Raw genomic sequence first — 7,400 nt, 5'->3', positions numbered from 1 at the left:
CTGGAGGCATTCAAGGCCAGGCTGGATGTGGCTCTGGGCTGCCTGGTCTAGTGGTTGGTGACCCTGCCCATAGCAGGGGGGTTGAAACTCGACGATCATTCTGGTCCTTTTCAACCCAGGCCATTCTATGAAGATACTCTGATCAGAACCAGGTGTGAGTGGAAATGGAGGCTTGCTCAGCCTTTTGCACCAAGTATGATTTTGTGGTCCCTTATGAACTTTGACTCTCTCTATATTTGGTAACTGTGGTATTCATAATGAAGGGCTGGGATGGTGGTTTCTGTGTTGTGGACTGTGAGGCTGTGGTACATGGCCTTCACAGCTATGCTAAACTAAACAGTTATGGAGTCTAAAGGACTGAGCTTAGTGTGAACAAGTGCTTCCCTTGACCTGCTAGTGTGCCTGTTGGTCTACAGGAGATGCAGAGCCATTAAGCTAAACAAGGGAAATGTGGGTAGCTTCAGGAACACACTGAAGTGAAAATAGAACTTGCTGTGACTTGTTTTTTATGGAGTCCAATGTCATTTATTTTCTTGGATTCTCTTTCTTCCTGCAAAGGCGTGTGATCCATCCAGTCGGGATGAGAAATTTGTGTGATAATTTCCAGAATAACAAAATCAGATGTCTTTATTTTGGCACAAAATATGCTTGTTTTTATTTTCCACCTACCTCTCCTCAGGTTGCTGCAAAGCTAAATATATATGAAGACTTATCTTCACTTGGGAAGACGTTCACTGTGGGCATTTGCTTAACTTGAGCATATGTTTTAACCTCTTTCATTGCACAGAATATTTTGTTTTTAATGTGATTTTATGCTTAAACAATCTATTTTGCAACATGTACAATCCTCTAAATTGTCAAATAATAATAATCAGAGGTTATTAGTGATATGTAACATCAGAAGAGGGGGGAAAAAAGAGGAGGGAGTCCTATTTTCTTAGAAATTTTTATTCTGTTGCAGTGTGCTCTGAATACAACTCTACTTTCAGAGCTTTTTTTTCTTGCTTCTGGGAAATAAAAATGGAACACAAAAATATTTTGTACGCAAGTTTAAAACATAAATGATAATGGTGTGATTCTTGTACCTAAGTGCAGTGATCACATAGTTCCTGGAGACTTTGCCAGGAACAGTGCATAGGATTTGCCTGATGTAGATGCCTTTCCCTTAGCTGTACTTCAGGTTCCTTTTAAAATCATTGGAGGGAAAGAGGCAACTTTAGGATGTGATTCTTTCCATCTGTTTCACATGCCTTCTTCATGGTGAAATGAATGGTAGAAATATTTTTTCCTACAGTAGGAAACCGGTTAGAGTGTAGACAGGTATTATTTAGTGATCAAAAATTGTAGTCACCCAGTGTCCTTCAATGCCACTTAAACACTTCAGTTGAAAAACAAAACAAACTTGATTAAACAACTGACTAACTGTTTAGTTATTACTGTACAGTTAAAGATGTCATTATCTCTTAGCTGCAAATGCAGATCTTGGATGCAGAAATATTAAGGCAAAAAATTGCTGTTTTCAGGTGTTAATATCTGAATTAATGAAGATGTCATCATAGAATTATAGAATGGGTTGGGTTGGAATGGATCTGTAAGATGATCTAGCCTAGCCCCCTGCTATAGGCACCTCCATCTAGATCAGGCTGCTCACAGCCATCCAGCCTGGCCTTGAATGCTTCCAGGGAGAGGGAATCTACAACCTTGCTGGACAACCTGTTCCAGTGTCTCACCACTCTCACAGGAAATAATTTCTTCCTGATATCTAGTCTGAATATACCCTCTTCCAGTTTAAAACCATTTCCCCTCATCTTATTGCTACATGCCCTTGTAAAAAGTCCCTCCTCAGCTTTTCTGTAGGCCCCTTCAGGTACTGGAAGGCTGCTATAAAGTTCCCCCTCAGAGCCTTCTCTTCTCCAGAATGAAGAGCTCCAGCTCTCTCAGCCTGTCCTCATGGGGGAGGTGCTCCAGCCCTCTGATCATTTTTGTGGCCCTCCTCTGGACCTGCTCCAACATCTCCATGTTCTTGTGTTGAGGGCCCCAGAGTACTGGGCACAGTACTCCAGGTAGGGTGTCACAGGAGCAGGGGGGAAGAATCACTATCCTTGACCTTCTGGTCAAGCTTCTCTTGATGCAACCCAGGATACAGTTGACCTTCTAGGCTGCAAGTGCACTGTGCCAGCTCATATTGAATTTTTCATCAACTGACACCCCCAAATCCTTCCCCTCAGGGCTGCTCTCAAGCCATTCTCTGCCCAACATCTATCTGTGCTTGGGATTGCCCTGACCCAGTTGCAGGACCTTGCACTTGACTTTGATGAACTTCATGAGGTTGGCATGGGCCCACCTCTGCAGCCTGTCCAGGTCCTTCTATCCCTTGGAGGTGTTCAAGAAATGTTTAGATGTACTGAGGGACATGGTTTAGTGGGAAATATTGGTTATAAGTGGATGGCTGGACTGGATGATCTTACAGGTCTTTACCAACCTTGGTGATTCTGATTCCCCCTGGATAGTATTCCTTCCCTCTAGCATGTCATCTGCACCACTCAGCTTGGTGTTGTCTGCAAACTTGCTGAGTGTGAGTCTGGTCCCACTGTCCATGTCACCTACAAGGATGTTAAATAACATCAATCCCAGCACATTGGACACTGAGCTGTTAACTGCAACTTTCTGAGTGTAACCATCCAGCCAATTCCTTATGCAGTGAGTGATCCATCCATCACATTGATTTTTCTCTAATTTGGTGACCAGGATGATGTGTCAGACAGTGTCAAATGCTTTGCACAAATCTAGGTAGATGACATCAGTTGTTCTTCCTTTATCCACTGACACTATGACTCCATCATAAGAGGCCACCACATTTGTCAGGCATGACTTGCCCTTGGTGAAGCCATGCTGGTTATCATCAATCACCTCATCTTTATTTTCCATGTGCCTTAGTAGGGCCTTCAGGAGGATCTGCTCTGTGATCTTGCCAGGTGCAGAGGTGATACTGACTGACCTGTAGTTCCCTGGATCTTTTTTTTTTCCCCTTCTTGAAAATGGGGGTTACGTTTCCCCTTTTCCGATCAGTGTGAACTTCACCAGACTGCCACGACCTTTTAAATATGATAAATAGTGGCTTGGCAACTTCATCTGCCAGTTCCCTCTGAACCTGTGGATGGATCTCATCAGTTCCCATGGACTTGTGCACCTTCAGGTTCTTTAGATGGTCTTGAACCTGATCTTCACTTAGAGTGAGCAGATCTTCTCCAGCTTCTTACCATTGCTTTCTGCAGCTTGGGCAGCATGAATAGAGCCTTTGCCAGCGAAGACTGAAGCAAAGAAGCCATTGAGAACCTTGGCTTTCTCCATATCCCTTGTGACCAGGTATTCAGTTTCCTCCCAGAGAGGGACCCACATCTTCCCTGACCTTTAGTCACTAATTAAACCTGTAATATTTCTTCTTGTTCCCCTTTATGTACCTGGCTAGATTTCATTCTATCTAGGTTTTAGCTTTCCTAACATGATCCCTAGCTGCTCAGACGACTGTTCTGTAGTCCTCCCAAGTAACCTGCTCCTGCTTCCACTCCCTTGTAGTCCTCCCAGGCAACCTTCTCCTGCTTCCATTCCCTATATACTTTATTTTTCTACTTAAGGAAGTCCAGGAACTCCTAGTTGATTCATGAAGGCCTCCTGGCACTCTTGCCTGCCTGCCTGCCTTTTTCTCAGGGTGCAATGCTTCTGGGCTTGGAGGAGATGGTCCTTGAATACTGACCAGCTTTCTTAGGTCCCTCTTCCCTCCAGGGCTTTATCCCATGTCACCCTGCCAAGCAGTTCCCTGAAGAGTTCGAAGTCTGTGCTTCTGAAGTCCAGAGTAGCAAGCTTGCTGCATACCCTCTTTGATGCCGTAAGGATCTTGAACAACACTGTTTTGTGGTCACTGCAGCCAAAGCTGCCCTTGAGCTTTGCATTACTCACCAGTCCCTCCTCATTAGTGAGAACAAGGTCCAGCATAGCATTTTTCTCATGGGTTCATGTACCACTTGGAAGAGAAAGTTATCATCAATGCATTCCGGGAACATCTTCAATTTCTGGTGCTCTGCTGTGTTGTCCCTCCAACAAGTATTGGGATGGCTGAAATCCCCCATGAGGACCATGTTTTGTGAACATGAAGCTGCTTCTATCTGTTTGTAGAGGGCCTCATCTGCTTGGTTTTCCAGACCAGGTGGTTGGCCTGTAGCAGACTCCCACTACAGTGTCTCCTTCCCCTGTGTCTTTTAACCCTAACCCATAAGCTCTCTGTCAGCTCCTCATCTATCCCCAGGTGGAGGGTAGACACTATGCCTCCAATAGAGCTATAAATATTAAGGAGGTTCTGAAAGAACTGGTTTTCTGTTTTCAAGTCCATTCTAAACATGCTACTCATAGGTATCACTGGTAATATGAGTATAGTAAATATGCTGCTTACACAACTAGTCATGTTTTAAATTTTTCTTGAAATACTATCTGCTAGTGCTGGAAATAGATTGCTTGCATAAACAGATTAATTAGAATTTCAGTCTTCCCAACTGGTGTTGGGTGGTGATCCTCCAATCAACTTTGTAAACCTGATGCCCACATGTTGCGTTGCTTACTGCCCTGCCTGCTGCCAAGCAGCAGGGTGGTATTACTGTGCCTAACTGGATGTCAGTCAGTATCTGCCTACCTAGAAGAGCTCCTCTCAGAGCTAATTTGCTAGCCTGGTGGGTGATAAAGATTAAAGCCTCCCTGATCACCTCAGGGGAGTTTCACTAGGAGCTGATCCAGAGGTTTTTAAGTTCTGGGCCACGTATCTGGATTCCTCTGTAAGGAGGTAGCACAGATTTCAGGATTTACAGCAACACACGATTAATTTCAATGCTGTAAGTCGGATGTGGGCAACCATTATAGCTTGTTTAGATCTGCAGCATTTGGCAGTCAAACTTTGTCAAACTTGGCAAACAACACTTTGTAAAGTAAATTCCTATTGTAAGCATGTTCACTTGAGTACCTCTGAAAGGCCAGTATTTCTGGCTAATTTTTTTGGTTCGTATTGCAGGTGCATGAAGAGGCATGTGCTATTTTTCTATAAGGACTCAGTTAACTGGAGTCATGAGTTGCTTCATGATACAGCTGTTTTTCAGCTGGTGGCATCTTTAAGGTCAGATGTTCCCAGCAAGCCTGGCATCAGCCTGGCCTCTTGCATCCATTATTGTGCCCCATATACTAGAGTTCAGAAGACTTCTCAAACATAGAATCACAGAATCATTAAGGCTGGAAAACATCACCAAGTTTGTCTGCTAATGGGATGAGAACTGTGTAGCTTTGTTTACCAATGAGGCTCTTAATTTATGCCTGTGATGGCATTCCTTCCATGCTGTTTTTACTAAATCTCTCTGGATCTCACAGTTGAATAAACTGTTTTATTCCAAGCCTGCACAAGAGGAAGCAGTCTGAACACTGCAAAAATACTTTTTCTGTTGATTTGATAGCATTCCAAGTATCATTGGTTTTATGCTGTTGTTGAATTTACAGTTTGTGCAGCATGGCCTAACATGGTTTGTCTTCTGTTGTTTATTACTGTGTTTCTTTGATACTGGTATTGGGTAGTTGACCCTATCACCACATCTGAGGTAAGGGACAAGGCCTCATTCATTCAACTCAAAACAGAAGGAAGTTTACCTACAAGATTTGTGCATTATTGAGGCGCTTTCTGTCAAATACCTATTAACGAGATCTGCTCCAGCTTCTGTAATTTGCTAGCCTGCTCTGTATTTGATATGGAGCTGGAGTGGCAAGAGTATATTTGAGTGTAGGCAAAACATGAAGGCATTTTCCATTCCTGTTGGTGAGTTAATATCGCTAGGTGTTTTTCATGAGCATGGTTTCTGTGTTCTTGGGCATGCCCACAGTATGGGGGCTGTAGTTAGGGAGATGTCCACCTGTAATGGAACTGGTTTTCGTTGAGGAGCCCTCTCCTTGTTCTCCTCTTCTGCAGAGGAACAGCTGCTCGGTGGCTAGGGGAGCTGAGGAAAACTTGTGTGTGTGTTTCCTTTCAGCTGGCATCACTGTAAGACAGGTTATGAAAAGGGACGTACTGTAAATACATATACAGTGTCATTCTACAACGATTTAATGATGGAAACTTGTATGCAAGCTTTTATTTTTAAAAGTAATTTACTGCTCCTATCTCTTCTGTTACACCAGAATAGCTGTCATTTCACCTGGTGCTCCTGAGATCAGCAGTGCTAATGCTCTATTGTAATATTGTCCTGAGTATCCATGGTGATGACGAAATTTAACCTCTGTCTGTAGCCAGTGCTGCCCTGGAGGAGTTTGTGACATCCTTTAAGTTGCACTGGTGTCATACTGTGGCTTTGGTAGAACAGCTTTCTGATGTCAGGAAACCAGGCTCCTCCAAGTTCATGGACATTCCAGCAGCAAAACTCGGAGTTCTATGAGCTCTGAGATGGTGGTGGTGAGGAAAATAAGTGTAGAGGTCTAAGAGGGAAAATAAATGTATGCTAGGTAGTTGCAATGACCCATGCACTCAAAAATTCAGTTTCTTCCTTCCTCTTTAAAAAGAACAGCAGAATCATTCTCTTAAAGAACTGAAAATAATTACAAATTGTGGTAATACTAATGATAGGTGTAATACAGAAGAAACCCACTATTTCATATCACTTGATAGGAAACCTAACTTGCCATTTTAATATTTCACTACTTAGTTATACCACCTCATTGTACTATAATGCTTTCTGATTTGTTTGGCCATTAGATAAATAATGTGACTTCATTTAAATTACCAAAATGTGAAGAAGTGTTAAACCGTGTTCTCCACTCTGAAGAGTAATGGAAGAAGGCTGCTGTATTATCTCTGGATTAAATACATTATTTCAGCACTATAAAGATAAACCTTGTGTCTTGGACAGTAGTTACCAAGTAGGCATTCTTTAACACCTGGAACATCTGGATCATGTTGACTTTTTTTACCATGGCAAAAAGGGTGAATGAAATACAATTCCTGCTTTCTGAGTTCATAAGCATTTCTTCAGTCTCATGGCAGCTGGAGATCCCAATCCATAAGTATATATATACGTATGTTACAGATATTATGTGTTTTTTAAAAAGAATTGACAGAGCTTACTCTAAAGTGACTTCTGTGTCAAATTGAGTAGATGAACGAATTATTTTCATGTTCAGACTTCTTTGTTAGTGATTATTTTAAGCAAAATAGAAAATGTTGATGTTCTAATGGGATATATTTGTATCAGAATAAATAAATAATTGGCAATTACTTATAAATAGCTTAAGCTGTTTTATTTTCATCTTTTGTGGTTATCTGTATTCATAACTTTTTCTTGGATCTGTATATGTTTGCTTTTCCTAAGTGGTTTTAATGT

The 7,400-nt window shown here is 42.1% G+C and overlaps 1 long non-coding RNA gene across 1 annotated transcript in view; it reads right to left on the bottom strand.

The window, feature by feature from the left end:
* Positions 1-2,407: 2,407 nt before the first annotated feature.
* Positions 2,408-7,400, bottom strand: part of LOC107053206 — a 105,733-nt gene continuing 100,740 nt past the window's right edge. Inside the window, exon 8 of the long non-coding RNA XR_006939272.1 lies at positions 2,408-6,498. This is a non-coding gene — a long non-coding RNA (uncharacterized LOC107053206). The remainder of the gene's footprint in view (positions 6,499-7,400) is intronic.

Source organism: Gallus gallus, chromosome 4 (genome assembly GCF_016699485.2).
Source record: "Gallus gallus isolate bGalGal1 chromosome 4, bGalGal1.mat.broiler.GRCg7b, whole genome shotgun sequence".
Taxonomy (NCBI): domain Eukaryota; kingdom Metazoa; phylum Chordata; class Aves; order Galliformes; family Phasianidae; genus Gallus; species Gallus gallus.
Note: the sequence above shows the minus strand (reverse complement) of the source record. Positions and strands in the feature narration are given on the sequence as shown.